This window comes from Muntiacus reevesi, chromosome 3 (genome assembly GCF_963930625.1).
Source record: "Muntiacus reevesi chromosome 3, mMunRee1.1, whole genome shotgun sequence".
Classification (NCBI taxonomy): Eukaryota; Metazoa; Chordata; class Mammalia; order Artiodactyla; family Cervidae; genus Muntiacus; species Muntiacus reevesi.
In genome coordinates this window covers 256,750,145-256,767,638 of record NC_089251.1, presented here as the reverse complement: position 1 = coordinate 256,767,638, position 17,494 = coordinate 256,750,145, and the positions used below count along the sequence as shown (strand labels likewise).

The window sequence follows — 17,494 nt, the reverse complement described above, 5'->3', positions numbered from 1 at the left end:
ACACATTTTAGAAAAAGTTTCTTAAATTGTAGAGCAAATTTTGATGAGATTTTGATTGGAACTATAGTAAGTATTTTGATTAATGCATGGGGAGTTGACAATATTGAATCTACTGATCAATGAGCACGATTTATATTTTCATTTATTTAGGACTACTTTAATCTTTTCTGACATTGTTCAGCAGTTTTTACGATACAGAGCTGATATATATCTTATCAAGTTTATTCCTAATTATTTCATGAATATGCACACTATTTTTGAAGTATTTTTAATTCAGTTTCTAGTTTTCATTGCTAATATACAGTACTGCAACTGATTTTCTATATTGACCTTGTATCCTGCCAACTTCCTATCTAATTTATTTACTGTAATAGCTTTACTGTAGATTCCTTAGGTGCACATTACCTTGTAGCCTATTTAGTTATTTTATTTATTGATATTGATATTGATATTTTATTTATTGATATTACCAGTTCTGCTTTTACCAGAACTTCCACAGTGCAGAAAAAAAGTGGTGATGTCAAACAACATTGGAGTACTTCCAGTCTTAGGAACATTGACCTTTCACCATTAAATAAATTGTTAGCTATAGTTTTGCATAGAAGTTTTCTACTTTCATGTTGAGCAAGTTTCCTTTTACTGCTAGTTTGCTGAGAATTTTTAATATGAATGTTTGACTATGAAATAGATTTTCATCATTTAAGATAATCAGACAAAATTTCCTATTATTTTGTTGTTATGATGAGTGGAACTGATTAATTCTAGTGTTAAAACAACCTTACATTTCTCATGCAAACCCTAGATTGGGGAGTATTTATACTTACTACATATTGCTGAGTTTGATTTACTAGCTTTTTATAAGAATTATTATATTTTTCCTAAACTATACTGATCCATAGTTGTTGTTGTTTTCTTTTTTAGCATCTTTATCTGGCTTTGGTAGCAGATTATAATGTATGTTAGCTTCACAATCCAGGATGTATTCCCTTCCCTTATATTCTTGGAAAGATTCTATAAGATGGATATTACTTCTTTTTTAATTATTTCAAAGAATTCTCCAGTGAAGCCATTTGGTTGTGGAGTTTTCTTTCTGGGAACATATATATAGTTGGCCCTTAAACAATACTAGTTTGAGCTTCATGGGTCCATTTATCCATTGAGTTTTTTTTTTAATAAATACTATTACAGTACTACCAATCCATAGATAGCTGATCCTACAGATGCAGAATTTTGATGAATGATGTAAATTAGAAAATCTGCTTATCAGTTGGAAATCAAAAGACCTTACTACCCAGATATCACCATTCTGAGGCTGCCTGAGTAGGGAGAAATTCACCCATTTGAAACACAATAGGAAATATGGTTTGTGGAGCAGCCGAAGTGACACCAGCAGCTGTGGTCAGCAGTACTAACAGAGGACTGGATGGTTAAGGACATCAAGGCCACCGGGGAAGGCAACACTCAAAATCCAGGAGCAATGCAGTGGCTGTGGGATAGCACAAGGGAAATCAAAGCAGTAGCCTGAGGCTTTAGTTTAATTCTTTCCTATCAAGAGATTTGCTGTAGCAGTGACTCCAAGAACATCAACTACTAAAAGTGAGATTGGAATTTCCTACTTGGCCAAATATCTGAGACTTTACACAATGTGGCTCTAAAAATAATGATTTGGCATATTATTTTTATAATGCCAATATATGGATCCACATATTAGAAGAAAAGTTTAGAGGAAAGAACCTATTTCAATAGAACAGATATTATCTAATCACTTAAAATATGTAACATGGGGTATACAGCATATAATACTTTTTATTGACATACATAAGTGGAAAAATTCTCTTAAGCATTCTTTACTTTCTTCTGAGAAAAACGAAAGGGGAAGAAAAAAAATATGATTTTCAAAAATTCTTTTAACTCTTAATTCATACAGGCCAAATTATTTTTGTGTTTGATTTTTTGCTTATTTTACCATTGATAATTTTCATCTTAAAAATTATCTTTAACTTGATTTCATTTTTAAGATAGAATTTCAAATCAATACAGTTCATGTGGTTTCACCTATCTAAGGTAATTTATTTTAAGGCAAAATGCTACTTTTTGTTCATACACACTAAACCCTTGTGAAGTTAGTGGTAGGGCTAAAAATTTGCAGTTTGCACAAACATATAAATGAGATGTCTTTGAACTTGCCCATCTCCAAGTACAGGATTCATTTAGTTCAAGATTTACAATAGATGGAAGCCAACACATAATAAGAAAATAATAAAAAAAGAAGAAAGAAAGAAATGAACACTATTTTTGGTTGGTCCCTCAATACAGGAAAAATTCTCTTGACGGTAGAGTAGAAGCTACTTCAAAGGGTACTCACACAGGATATTAAGAGCCTAATGATAAGGGAAAGGAAATAAAAGATCTGTTTTCTATTAAAAGTGAATTATGTATGCACCATCTTCTTACCAAGCTCACCGTGGGTTACAATCCAAATCTCCTGAAAGTGTAAGAAAGAATGATGACAATTTATTTCAGTTACCATTTTTAACAATGGTTGCTGTGTTGTGATGTCAGATATATTTCATCTTTTGAAAAGTGTAAAACTTTGTAGCTTCTGGTCCCAAAGCAGCCACTACAGAGCAGAGCAGTGTGAAAGAGAATGGCCACTGAAAATGGAAAATCTTTCATCTCACCTGTGCAACCCGATGAGAATGTTTCCTTCATGGTTAAATGAATTCTGAGCTAAGACTGAACATATTTTGTGTCTCAGCACTGAGGCTTATTTTAAGTTACTTTTACTTTAGTCTAAGGAGTTGGTGATGGACAGAGAGGCCTGGCTTGCTGCGATTCATGGGGTCGCAAAGAGTCGGACACGACTGAGTGACTGAACTGAACTGAACCATAAGGAAAATACATATACATAAATTTTCAGGTTAAACACAACAGAAGTCTTTTACTGCCAACTTCTACCTTCCTTTGGTCAATCAGGAGAAGAAATGAACAGAGAAGAAATTCCTTCTCTGTCCAGAAGGAATGCTCTCAATCTTCCCCTCCGAGCGTTCATGCACACTGATGGGAATAAGGTGGTGGGAAGGGCAGGGAAGTAGGTGCTCAGTGCAACATGCTACATTCCTGTTAGTACTGGGTCTTTTCTCTCCCCTTCAGGCAAGAAATAGCTCCATCAGCAGCTCTTAAATATGCAACACACCAAGAGGGCCAGAAGATATGCTTCTATTGCATCAAAATGACCCACAGAGGAGGCACCAAGGTTGATGAGCCTTTGGTATCACCCGTTTCTTAGCAGTCACTGCCAGATGTGTTCATCCGTGTCTGAGTCAATGTGTTTTCCACCACTTTTCCCAAATTTAAATTTACTCAGTCAACACTAGTAAAATATCAAAAAGTATTAATTAGGGCTTTGGCTTTTATTGATCAGTAATTTGGTAACAATCTAATCTTTCTCAATTTCAATTGTGCATTAGAAGAAAATCTAGGACATTTTTTTAAAATATTGATTCCCTGGTACCACTCTCAGACCTTCCTAAGGTGGGATTTAGGCATTCATTTTTTAAGAAAGCATTCCAGGTGAATGAATGATCGGCCATGGCTGAGAGTCTCTGATCTAAAGTGGACCTCCATATGTAGTTTACTAGGCCAGAGAAAGTTGGATCCAAAAAGTATATCACTAGGACTCCCTCTAATCCTTGACAAATAGACTTTTCTGGTCAAGTAAGTTGTATTTTCTAGGACAGAATAGTCTCTGAAACAGTCAGAGGTTGATATGCCTGCTCTGCCACTTAGCTGTGCAAACTTGGACAACTGCATAACTTCTCTGAATCTCATTTTTCTTATAAAAAATAGAATAATATCATCTATCTTACAGGATGGACTAAGAAGGATTAAATGAAAGACATACTTCACAAGTGAAATATCTTATGATATCATTTATATGCACAAAATGAACTTACTTACAAAACAAAAACAGATTCACAGACTTAGAGAATGAACTTATAGTTACCGGGGGGAAGGGAGGAAGGAAGGGACAGTTAAGGAGTCTGGGATCAATATGTACACACTGCTATATTTACAATGAATAACCAACAAGGGCCTACTGCATAGCACAGGGAACTCTGCTCAATATTATATAACAGCCTAAATGGAAAAGATTTGAAAAAGAATAGATACATGTTTGTGTAACTGATAGATACAGTTTGTGTATCCAAATAGATACAGTTTGTGTAACTGAATCACTTTGCTATACACCTGAAACTAATACAACATAGTTAATCAACCATACTCCAATATAAAATTATTTCCTAAAAGAAGCCCTACTAAATTGCAATAATCCAATGTTAATTCCTTCTTTCAACATTATATTAATCATTTGAAGAAAACTGTTTTTTAAAAAAAGTTATTTTTTCATTCAACAAGAATTTATTGAGCATCAACAAAATGTACATGCTTTCTAATCTTCAGCAGGATTATCTTACTCATATTTACTGGAGAAGCAACCCACTCCAGTATTCTTGCCTGGAGAATTCCATGGACAGAGGAGCCTGGAGGGCTTCAGTCCATGGATCACAAAGAGATGCACACAATTAAGTAACTAATACTTTCATTTTCACTTTCTCATGCCCCATTTACTCTTCCAACTCATTCAATGCTTCTCTTCCCACTATGTTTTCAAATCAATCTCTCTAAGTCCACTGATAACCTCTGGTTTGTTAAATCAAGTGGGAAAAGTTCCATCCTCTTTTTCATCCACTCTTTTCAATTTCTTTTACTTAATCATCTTCTTAAAACCTAGGCTTTAACAGTTTAAATTTTTGAAAGCTCATTCTTAATTTACTCTTTCCTTTTGGTGGTTCTAATCCTCATTTTTATTCCAGAACTGTTCCCTGACTACTAACCCATGTATCAAACATCCTCCAGCACTTAAATATCTCAAATCAATCTCAAATCCCATGCATCCAAAATTATACCCATGAGCATTTCTTCTAAATTAGTCCACCATATCTTCAGGCCAACAACTAGGGAGTCATCATTTGACAGATTCCTCTCATTTATTTTCCATTTCAATAAACCACTATTTCATATCAATTTTATATCCTCAATATCCCTACAATTCATCAACTTTTCTCCATCTCCATTATCACAACCCCAACAAATCATCATCATCTTTGGCATATGCTAGAGCATCAGGGTCCTGCCTTAGGTCTCCAGGATCACTCTTACTCCCCTCTAATCCATTCTTCACAGATGATGTTTGTCAAATACACAGAGTCAATCATGTTACTCCTCAGATTGAAATGCTTTAGAGGTTTTTCATCACTTTTAGATTAAAGGGGGAAGACTACACAACCTACGAGGATATTAGGGGTGATTTTCCGCATTTCTGCTTTTTTAGCCTCTCAGTCTTTCCTCAATTCACTTTGCTCCAGGCAAAGGGCTCTTCTTTCAGTTCCTCTAATTAGCTGTTCTCTCTATCTCAGGGTCCCAAATAATATATTTCCTCTTCTTTTAATATTCTTTCCCAGTTCACTTCTTCTGCATATGCAAGTTGTAATTATTTTTCAGAAGTCAAATCCAACACCACTTTTCCAGGTAAGCCCAAGTTGCCCCAAGATTTTAGATGCTGTAAAGTCCCCTATCTGTTTCCTTCATCTAATTTTACTATATCTTATCAATGATGACTTTGTCTGATGGCCTTACAATGTCTTTCCCAATATAACTATCAAACGTTTCACTGTAGACCCAGAGAAAAGCACAAAAAATGACTCATAACAGGCAATACATGCATATTTTCAAAGAGAAATGGACAAATGACTAAATATCCAGGAAAATGTATTTAAAATAATTAAACAATTCAATATTCAGTACACTAGACACTATTAAAATGAACTAGATTTTAAAGGGTCAAAAAAAAGATTAGGTAAGAGAGTTATATGCTCCAGATAAGTGACCTTTAAATTTTTTAATGCGTCCCCACAACAAAATATTTTATTTCCTGATCACATAGGCATAACACAACCATATTTATGAACAAAGACACGCACACATTCCCACACACAAACACATACAACCTGAAACAAAAATTTCATGAATCAATATTAATCTTCACTAAATTATATTTTCTTTCCTGTTTGTTTGATTTTTTAAAATGTAGGCAGGACACAGAAAATTGATTTCATGATCCACTATAGATTTTACACTGTAATTTAAAATCATTTTTCCAGAAAATGTAAAAAGCACCATGGAAGAAGGCCTTTGTCCAAAGAGTAAAGGGTCTGGATAGAGGAAAATAAGAGATGGGCACTTGAGACAAAAGGAACAGGTGGCATTTAGCTACAGAATTAGGAGAATACTACCATGATCAGAGATATGTTCCCATAATATAGTAGATAACGTGGGTAGACAGAATAAATATATATTTTGGTGCTATTTACTAACAAAGATAAATAACCTTATCTTACATAAAAATGACAAATTTTATAGCACTAGGGTGAAATGATGAAAGTAATTTTGGAAAAAAATAATTTAGAAGCAATAAGAGTGAGCTGAGAATGGAAGACAGAGCTACTCTTGATATGAGATACTGAGGTTCTATTGATTGGTGCAGAGATTGCAGGGATGGGGAGAAATAAACCTATACAAAGTTCAGTAATGTTCATATTGATCAATCCAACAGGTTCTATTATTTTCTCATTCAACCTTTCAGAAACTTTTGACACAGCTTACCACTCTTTCCTTTCATCCATGTACTTGACAGATATATGTAATAGTGATTTCAGCCTTAAAGATGTCAAAATAGAACTCTTGGTTTTCACCTTCAAATATGTTTCATAATTTTCCTTCTCGAGTACCACCAGCACTATTTTCCCAGTCCCTAACGTCCAAACGCAGATACTCTCTTGGATTTTACATCCATTTACCACCACCATTTCAGGTACCTAGTAATGTGTGACAAACCACCCCAAACTAATTTATCTCCTCAGTGTTCTGTAGGTTGACTGGGCTCAACTGAGCAAGGTGCACGTGGCGTATTTTGTGTGTATGTGGCCAGACAGTAGCTGGGACTAGAGTCAGCTGAAGACTTGACAGCACTAAATTACCCAAAACGGTGTCTTCAGTTTCACGTCTGATGCCTTGGAGCTGTCTGGCCTCTCTCCTCCTATCCACAAGACTCCACCCCCAAACCTCACCCTGTGACTTTTCCTCCTCCAAGGCTACTTCATGCAGCAGCGGGCTTTTCTCAGAGAACCATGCCCTTCTATAGTAGCTGACTTTCAACCAGCAGGAAGTCAAAGTTGACAGGCCATGTAAGGGCTATCCCTAGAGCGTGTACAGCCTCAGTTCTGCCATATTCTCTAAACAGAAGCAGCCACAGTGAAAACCCAGATGCAAAGCAGTACAGAACAGACTCCAGTCCTTGATGGGGTAGTGGCAAGGGCACATTGCAAAAGAGTATGGATAATGGGGAAAGATGTGACCATCTTTGAAAAGTATAACCTGCCACTCACCACACTACATGTAGTCTTACGTGTTTTTTTTCAAGTCTTCAAAACATATACTCCATCAATCCAGAGTCCATTTCCAGGGCTAACACCCAACCCCATTCAACTATATGACCCCATACCACAATTACTAGCCTCCTCTTTGCATTAACTTTCATCCTCTATAATTTATTCTCTGCATAGAGTTGTCTACGTAATACAAAGTTGTCTGTGGTCATTACTACAGACTATATCAGGTCTCCTCCCCAAAGTTCATATGCTGAAGTCCTAAAACCCAAAATGACTGTATTTGGACATCAGCATTTAGGAGGCAATTAAAGCTAAGTGGGATTATAAAAGAGGAGTCCTAACTCAATGCAATCAATGTTCTTGGAAGAGTCACCAGACAGCTTTAACTTTCCCTCTTCTACTTCCCTCCCATGCAGGAGCACGCACACACCAAGGAAAGGCCACATGAAGACATAGCAAGGGAGTGGCAGTCTACAAGGCAAGAGGAAAGCTCTCACCAGAAACCTCATTGCTCAAACTCTGGCCTTGACTTGTAACCTCTAAACCTGAAAACCTAAGTTTCTGGTGAGGAGCCACCTCATCTATGGTATTTTTAAAGAGCAGCCTGAGCAGACTAAAGCATTCATTGTCTCCAATTTTTCACCTTCCATTCTATTTTGAATCTACTTCATTTTGCTTTCCTTTACTCCATTAATATGCTTTTCTTCAATATCACCAATTACCATCAGTTTACTAAGGTCTGTTTACATTCCTTGGGCTTTCCTGGCGGCTCAACAATAAAGAAACCACCTGCCAATGCAGGAGATGTCGGTTCAATCCCTGGGTCAGGAAGATCCCCTGGAGAAGGGAATGGCAACCCACTCCAGTATTCTTGCCTGGGAAATCCCAAGGACAGAGGAGCCTGGCAGGCTATAGTCGATGGCGTCACAGAAGAGTCAGGCATGACTTAGTGACTAAGCAACAGCAATTTTCTTTCCTTATTATTTGACAGAATATTCACCATTGAAATACTTTTACAGTTGTCTTCCAGACTATAATCTCTGTTTTGTTTTGTTTTTTTTCCCTGTCTCACTGGCTTATCCTCATGCCTCTTTAGCTCATTCTTTTTGACTTCCCTGACCTCTATAGTAAAGTGTGCCAGATGACTATCCTTAGATATCTTTTCTACCCACCCTCCCTTGATGTTCACGTCAAGGTTCATCATTGCAAAATGATGATAATAATACCAATTCTGTTGTATTAAATGAGTTAATACAACATAAAAAGTACCTACAAAAGAACATGGTATATTATAATCTGTATATAAATATTCTGACTACTATATCAGGGCTTCCCTGGTGGCTCAATCAGTAAAGAATCTGCCTGCAATGCAGGAGACATGGATTCTATTCCTGGGTTGGGAAGATCTCCTGGAGAAGGGAATAGCAACCCACTCCAGTATTCTTGCCTGGAGAATCCCATGGACAGAGGAGCCTGATGGGCTACAGTCCATGGGGTCACAAGAGTCAGACATGACTTAGTGACTAAATCAACCACTATATCATTATCATTTTTTTTATTTCAAATACCATTTATATGTTGACAACTCTCAAATATATATTTCTCCACTGGTGTTCTTTAAACTCTAGAATTACAGATAAGCTTAACTGGAGGGATCACTATTTTACATAGGATCATGTATAGTAACTCCACAAAAATAGGGCATGCAGAGTATATGAGCATAGGATCAAACAGAAAAGTCACCATACTTGTTGATGTAGAAATTCTCTCCTAATTTCGTCTTTGTTTGTAGCAAAATAAGAAATGAGGTCATCAGTGAAAGCAGGTCATTCCATGGCAGTGTTAAGAGCTTCCTTGATGCCTATGGTTATCAATTAACATGAGATTAGACAATATTTTCAGATGACTTTTCTCCAGCCATATTCTGCAGCAAGGTTTCAGATCTGGAATAGGTAAGTAGTTGCATTTAACCAGGGCTGAAGTTAATTCCAAGTAATAGAGAAAAAAAGGACAAAGCATTGAAGGTATGAGCAAATAAGTGATTATAATGATGGAACTGTGAACTCTGGGTTGATCACCACTGTTATCTTTGCCCCATTTAGTGTTTTTGCCCTTGAACGTCATTTTATCTGAAGGTTATAATGCCACTGATATTTCCTGCTCATTGCACTAAGCTGGCATTTTCACTTGCCTTTTTACCCTTAACAGTTCCAAGTAACTTGTTTTTAGTTTCTCACATAAAATTATAGAATTCAGAGCAGTGGTGATAGTGGAGAGGTTTTAAATCCAGAAATCTGTTTCTCCATCTAAAAGCAATACTTTCTGATATCAGACTGTTCCCCTTTCATAGATGGAATAAATACCTCTCAGGTTGCATTTATTAAGTTAGAGATGATTTCAGTGATAATTTAGAACCTTAACTTTTGTTTCATCTTTTGAGTCTCAAATGTACAAAATTTTTTCTTTGCTACAAACAGAGGGTGATCAATGCATTTCTGCTTTGGGATGTCAAGATAAAACATGAACATTATCTGAAAGAACAATCAGACACAGATTTAAGGAGAACAGTTTTTTCATTTTTAGAACTATAATCTGCAAGATAGCAGGTCCAGTTACGGCAAGTAGTAAGAAGCAGAGCCTGGCTGCTATACGAAATCATTTTTCTGAAAGCTGGCTGGGATAGATTTTTCTGAACCAGCATGGCCACCCACCTAGAAGCCTTTTGGAGCAATGTCTGCACCTTATTCAGCACATCCTCCATGAGGAGTGCTGCTCCCACAGAAATCTCATCCCTTATGGACCATGGCAGCAGTGTATTTTTCAAAAGCATTTGCAAGTTCAACATTTGCTCCTGCTAATTGTCCATGGCCTCACTTTGTCTTCAGTCCCTGTTATTCTGAGTTTCCTTGCCTTGTTCCTAATGCTAGATTGCAATTTAATTTTCTTCCTTTTATAATAAATGCTGGCTATTTCAGTGGCAGGTGAAGAGGATTAAAGTGCATGGGCTCATTCACTGTAAGTTAAAAGTGGAACATTAGTGACAGAAAAATGTCAATAAACCCTGCAGTGATTAGTCCATGGGATTTGGAAGGTAGACAAGCCACTGCTAGAAAGATGACAGGGAGGGTACCTGGTGGAAGATACCTAGTTTTGTTTTGATGATTGCAAGTATTTTCTAGAAAGCTTGCCTCTGAAATCAATACTATGAAGTCTATATGTAACAGGTATCTCTTAATGGAGGAAGCACTCGAATCAGTTAAGGGGCTATAATAATAAAATGGCTGCACCTAAGGGAACAAACAATGTAATAACATTATGAGCACTGTACTGTACTTAAAAAGCCAGTGATTTATTTGCAAAGAATGCCCCTGAAGTCTTAAGAGACAAAAGTAGTTGACAATCAGAATCTAGGCGAAGCAACATTTATGAACATTAGAGTTCTAGGTCTGTCATATATGCTTCGTATCTATTAAAATTGTACTTAAGTGAGATGCTGTTAACTAAACAAATTTCACACTTTAATGAATCAAGTAGTTTTTAAAGTTTATACATTTTAAAGAAAACACTTTTGCAAAAGAGACTGCAAAATTCATGCATTCTACTTTTGACATCTGCACTGGTTTATTTTGATCTTAGTTTCAAACTTTGCTATAGTTTTTCAAGGTCTGTTTACAATGGCACCCTTTTCAAAGATCAAGAAATTCCACTACTATATAGAGAAATTTCCAGGGATTTTGGACAAGTATTCAAAGCATAGGTATTAATACAAATATTGACTTTATATTTTGTTGAACATCTAGATTTATTGTCCCTCAAGGCAAGTATTGACCTTATCTTCCAGTCAATAAATCTCTATGTTCACTGCCACAAAAGTCAATATCTGCTTCATATCCATTTTCTCAGAAAATAACTACTTCTATTCATGCTGCAATGATCAGCACTTAAAAGTGAATGCTTATTAAAAGGAAAGAGCACATGAAAAAGTTGTTAATTGGCAAATAAAGGCTTAGAATTTGTTGACTAAGCAAATAAATAATCCTAAAATGAATCTAGGATGCCTAAGCTTTTATACGAAGGGTTTGATTTACAACTTATTTTTGCCAAGAAAATAAAAAACTGTTATGATCAGTGAATAGAATGGGAAGAAGAAGAATTAAGCACTTGTTGAGAATTTAGCTAAGCTACTACATGGTACTCCTGCCTTAGCATCCATTTTGTGTCAAGAGACCCTCGGGGGTCATAAGCCATGGCTAGCTTCTCATGCGAGTGTTAAGCCCTAAATAAAACCACAGTGTCATAGGTAAATACATATTCCTAGTATGACTTCCCCAACAGCCTTGATGATAAATAGCTTCTCTGCCTTACAGGGCCTTTCCCTTGGGCTGCTCAGAGATCTCCCCAAACCCCACTCTCTTGCTTTTTAATTGACCAATCTAGCCTTAACCCAGGAACCCCAAAACACTCTACCTGCAGATTATAACAAAGGCATATGCCCCAGGTCCTGCCACTCTCTCTGTCTGCGCCCTCCTTCGATCTCGCTGTGTGGCCCCTGGAGGCATAAGGTGTCCTCTCTCTAGGACCTGTGAGCAATTTGCTATTTCAATTACCTTGTGGTCTTTAGTCCAACCATCTGACACTCCAGTGCTCTGCTTACCAAATATTAATTTAACGAAGCTATGACAATATATAGCTTTATGTTTTATAAATTTCTTTTTTTCATCCCAAACAACTAAGGTTTCTTCATCGTTACAAATCTTCAAAAGAGGGGAGGGTTGGGGTGGGAGGTGGGTGGGAGGCTCAAGAGGGAGGGAACATATATATAGCTATGGCTGGTCCATGTTGATGTATGGCAGAAACCAACACATTATTGTGATTATCCTTCAATTAAAAAGAAAGAAAGAATATTTTTTAAAAAGTAAAAAATAAACTTTTGGTTTGAATGCATCCAAAATAATAAAAGAAAAATAAGTAAATTTAACAAAAGAAGTTAAACCTTTAAACTATAAAACATTGTCAAAAGAAATTAAAGATTTTAAAAGTTAAAAAAATAAATTTTGTCTTAAATTGTTGAGAATTTGGGGATTGGGGGTTGTTACTTTAGAACAACGTTGCTTACAATATTGATACAGTATCCAAAAGTGTAACAGATTTACTAATTTTAAGTAGTTCTTTATAATAATTTTCTATTCACTTTTCTATATGCAAGATAGTAAATCTTTGTGGTGGCTTCCTGTGATTTTATTTTAAGCTTTTTCTAATTCAAGACTTTTGCAAATAAGTAGTCTATAGTATGTCCTGTGGGAAGCTAGAGTTCTTAACTCTCCTATGTAGGTATCTGAGGAAATGAATGGAGAATTTGGGGGTTATATTCTCTTTCAGGGAAGATGATTCAAATGCCTGCTGTGAGCAACAGTCATCTCCTTTATGTAGAGATCACTAACACTATCCAGTCAACACCCAGTGTGAGCCCTAGAACTGTTCCCTAATACTTGATTCAAACCTCTTCCTCCCAGTAACAAAACGGCTGTTCTTCCCCTCCTCTAAGACATTAGGTGTGGACCTGTGGCTCCTCAGGAAGTACAACCATACGTGGCACACATTATTTCCAAATGGAGATACCCACCTGACCTCACATGAGATGCTAGAGCCAGAAATATGAAAGCCTGATCACTGAGCATGCAGGAAAGCTTACCTGGAGGGTTGCTCAAACCCATGGTGAACTTGCACTAATAATAAAGAGAAAAAACTTTATATTAAGCTATAGACATGGGGACAGGGAGGGTAGTTGCTTATTCAGCATAACCTAAGTCATTGACGGGCTTCACCAGTGGTGCTAGTGGTAAAGAATCCATCTGTCTCATGCATCCCACCTGGGCTGGTGGTCTGTTTCACCATAGATAATATACATGCTGTTCTTTCAAAACATCCCACCCTCATCTTCTCCCACAGAGTTCAAAAGTCTGTTCTGTACTTCTGCGTCTCTTTTTCTGTTTTGCATATAGGGTTATCATTACCATCTTTCTAAGTTCCATATATATGTGTTAGTATGCTGTAATGGTCTTTATCTTTCTGGCTTACTTCACTCTGTATAATGGGCTCCAGTTTCGTCCATCTCATTAGAACTGATTCAAATGAATTCTTTTTAACAGCTGAGTAATATTCCATGGTGTATATGTACCACAGCTTCTTTGTCCATTCGTCTGCTGATGGGCATCTAGGTTGCTTCCATGCACTGGGAAGACCCAGAGGAGTCGGGTGGAGAGGGAGGTGGGAGGGGGGATCAGGATGGGGAATACGTGTAACTCTATGGCTGATTCATATCAATGTATGACAAAACCCACTGGAAAAAAAAAATAAAATAAATAAATAAATTTTTAAAAAAAACAGTTAAAAATTCAAGCAATCTATAAAATTATCAATAAAAAATAACAATACCAAAAAAAAAAAAAAAAAGAATCCATCTGTCAATGCAGGAGATTTAAGAGACATGGGTTAGATCCCTGGGTCAGGAGGATCCCCTGGAGGAGGCCATGGCAACCCACTCCAATATTCTTGCCTGGAGAATCCCATGGACAGGAGCCTGCTGGGCTGCAGTCCGTGGGTTCACAGAGAGTCAGACATGACTGAAGCGACTTAGCACGCACATGCACAAACCGTTGATACCTCTATACTGTCTAGTAAATGATCAAGGAATCTAGCTCCAGGCATAATTCTTAGCATGCTTTTGCAATAACAGAATCAATGCAATCATGGAGATGTCTTTTTTACCAACTCAAAATAAAGAAGGAAGGAATTTTTTTTTAATACAGCATATCTCATTTAGAAAAATGAGTCCTTTCCCCCTCTTTCACTACCTTTTACATCATTACTGAATTCTGCTTTCATCTCTAAAAATCACTCTCAGTTTCGCCTTTACCTGAGGTGGCCAAAGACCAAAAGTTTTCAATCGCAGGTCTCATTAAAATTCTAAACATGATTTCTTCTCCTGTCACCTAATTAAACAAGTTCCCTTTTTTGTGTGTATTCAGCAATAATGCTGTCACTTTTCTATATACTCTACTAGCTATAATTAATTATTACTTTATCTAGAACTTAGTGGACTATAATTCTTCGGGCCAATTTTATAAGAAATATGGTCTTGGCAGAAACCTAATCTTGAAGAGATTAGCGTGCACCATCATTATGAGTCTCTCTATGGCAGTATATAATGCTATCATGGAATGACAGGGCCCATGGATCTTGGCACTCAGCTACATAAGTTAGTGGCGACAATATTGAAGATGGCAGCCTATTCACCTTTCAGGGTGACAGCGCTGACACAGCTGCTTCTCTTCATTTGAGCTCTAGAGGCTGACTCAGGAGATGGTATGACTGAAACTCTTGGAAAAGGAGTTCATCACAGAGTAAAGAAAGAAAAGACTCCCAATACGTTGCATTTTCTCTCCTTGCCAAGCAATATATGGCCTTTGTCTCTTTAGAAAGGAGTTTCCTAGGTAATTTTTGGGTGCTGAATGAGGGAAGGAGGGACCTATGATCTTTATGATGCATTAGTCCTTGTCATTTCCTCTTGAAAATTATACTCAGTCTTTTGACCTTCGCAATTCTTTGTTACTTTTTTCACATTTGGTGTAATGTTCTATAACTGTTTCCTACACTTATTTTATAGCATTTATTTCTTGTTAAAAAATAATTAAATACCATCAAACTAAAGAACTCATTTCTCAGAACACTTAATTCCCTCAACCCAAGTGAAAAATTAAGTTGCAACTCTTAGAATAAAAGCTATTGTTTAACTCCACAAATGGCTATTGTCTCCATATGTGTGTCGGTGTGTATGTGTGTATGATTGCATATACATGCTACCTTATAAATACAATCATTCATACTAAACCCAATTCAGGAACTAATGCTTTATATACAGACAAATGACAAAAAAACTACTACGTTGTTAGTTTATTCTATAATTGTTCCCTGGATCATTTTAATCTTCACAGCTACCATGCAAACAGAAATTCTGTCTAACACACCAGAAATTACCTACCACAAAACTCATCATTTTTAAAGGAAATGAATAGTTTCTGTTTAGCAAATTGTTTAACTTAGTTAGGGGTAAATGGACATTTGTCAGGATCTCAGATCTCTTTCAAAGCATGCGGTCAGTGAGGTCCAACTTATTTCGTTACATTGGTTTGATTTGGTTTAGTTTTCTCTTCTAGTGTTTTCATGCAAGGTTTAAACATAGATGATATATTTTTAAAAAACATGTATGAGAACCCTTTCAGGTGCCCTGATCCCCTCATCTTTCCTCTATGCGTAGCTGGAGATATTTGATCCCCACTCAAGCCATGCTCAAGGCTTTAGATTTAGTATGTCTTTTAAAAGAGAAAATTTAGTTTAGTCGATGATTCATCAAGTCAACTGGTATTTCAGGTTCTAATTTGATCTCACATAATAGAAACACAGCTGCCCCACAGCTGCCCGACTTGCTGGCACCATGGGTGCAGCTGCTGTGCTGAACTCAGGATGTTGGGTCAGAGAGGAAGCAGTTATTTCTACACTCAGTGCTCAGAACAGTGGGCACTAAGGATGGTTTATAGCCAGACATCCCTGAGAGTTGCCTGAGGGAGCACCTTGTTCCCATATGCACAGAAGATAAGGCTTGGGAGAATTAAGTTAGTGGACAAGCATGTGGCAAGCTTTGGGTACAGTGGGATTCACCAGGAGAGGGTCTCCCCCTGCAAATGATTGTTCTGTAGATCTGAGTGGCAAGGACTTTTTAGGAATCCTTGGGCAAGAATGACATGCATCTCTGGCTGAGGGCTGCTGGACAAGTATCAAGACCCTCTGGAGCCTCTGGGCCCAGAGCCACCTGGCCCATGAATGCTCATGCCCTGAGGGCCTTGAGTCACTCTGGAAGGAAGGCCAGAGGATCAGGCCAAAGTTGACAAATACTATTACAGAAAAATATAGTTTGGGGGGAATCATTGATTAGATTCCCCCCCCCAACACACACACACCAAAAAAAAAGAAATACACCTGAGTTCCAATAATTCAGTTCCCATCTTTTTGTCCAGGAGACCCTGTTCTAAATACTTGCCCAGTATTCTACTTCTAATGGCAGAAAGCAAAGAGGAACTAAAGAGCCTCTTAGTGAGGGTGAAGGAGGAGAGTGAAATAGATGGCTTAAAATTAAATATCAAAAACTAAGACCACAAAATTTGACTCCACTACTTCATGGCATATGGAAGGGGAAAAGGTGGAAGTAGTGACAGATTTCCGCTTCTTGGTCTCTGAAACCACTATGGATGTTGACTGTAGCCATGAAATCAGGAGATGATTGCTTCTTGGCAGGAAAGCTATGACAAACCTATACAGTGTGCTGAAAAACAGAGACATTACTTTGCTGGCAAAGGTCCCTATAGTCAAGGCTATGGTCTTCCCAGTGGTCACATAAGCTTGTGATAGGTGGATCATAGATCTACCTTTGGCAGAATGCTAAAGAATTGATGCCTTTGAACTGTAGTGTTGGAGAAGACTCCTGAAAGTCCCTTGGAAAGCAAGGAGATTCAATCAGTCAGTCTTAAGGAAAATCAACCCTGAATACTCACTGGAAGGACTGATGCTGAAGCTGAAGCTCCACTATTTTGGTCATCTGATGCGAATAGATGACTCATCGGAAAAGTCCCTGCTGCTGGGAAAGATTGAGCGCTGAAGAAGAAGAGGGCATCATAGGATGAGATGGCTTGATAGCATCACCGATGCAATGGACACGAACTTGGGCAAACTTCAGGAGATGGTGACGGACAGGGAGAGCCAGTGGGCTGCAGTCCACGGGGTTGCAAAGAATTGGACATGATGGGGCAACTAAGCAACAATGACAACACTCTACTTCTTATAGTAGCACCCTGACTTAAACTATTGCACACATTTAAAACTAAGTACAACTCCTGAATTCAAGTTCAGAAGCAGAAAGAACAATCTGT

General features: G+C 37.4%; 1 non-coding gene across 1 annotated transcript; it reads left to right on the top strand.

Annotated features, from left to right (window-relative positions):
- Positions 1-15,984: 15,984 nt before the first annotated feature.
- On the top strand, positions 15,985-16,118 carry LOC136165837 (small nucleolar RNA SNORA43). Its single transcript, XR_010662803.1, has one exon. It is a non-coding gene; the product is annotated as a small nucleolar RNA SNORA43 (small nucleolar RNA).
- The last annotated feature ends 1,376 nt before the right edge of the window (positions 16,119-17,494 follow it).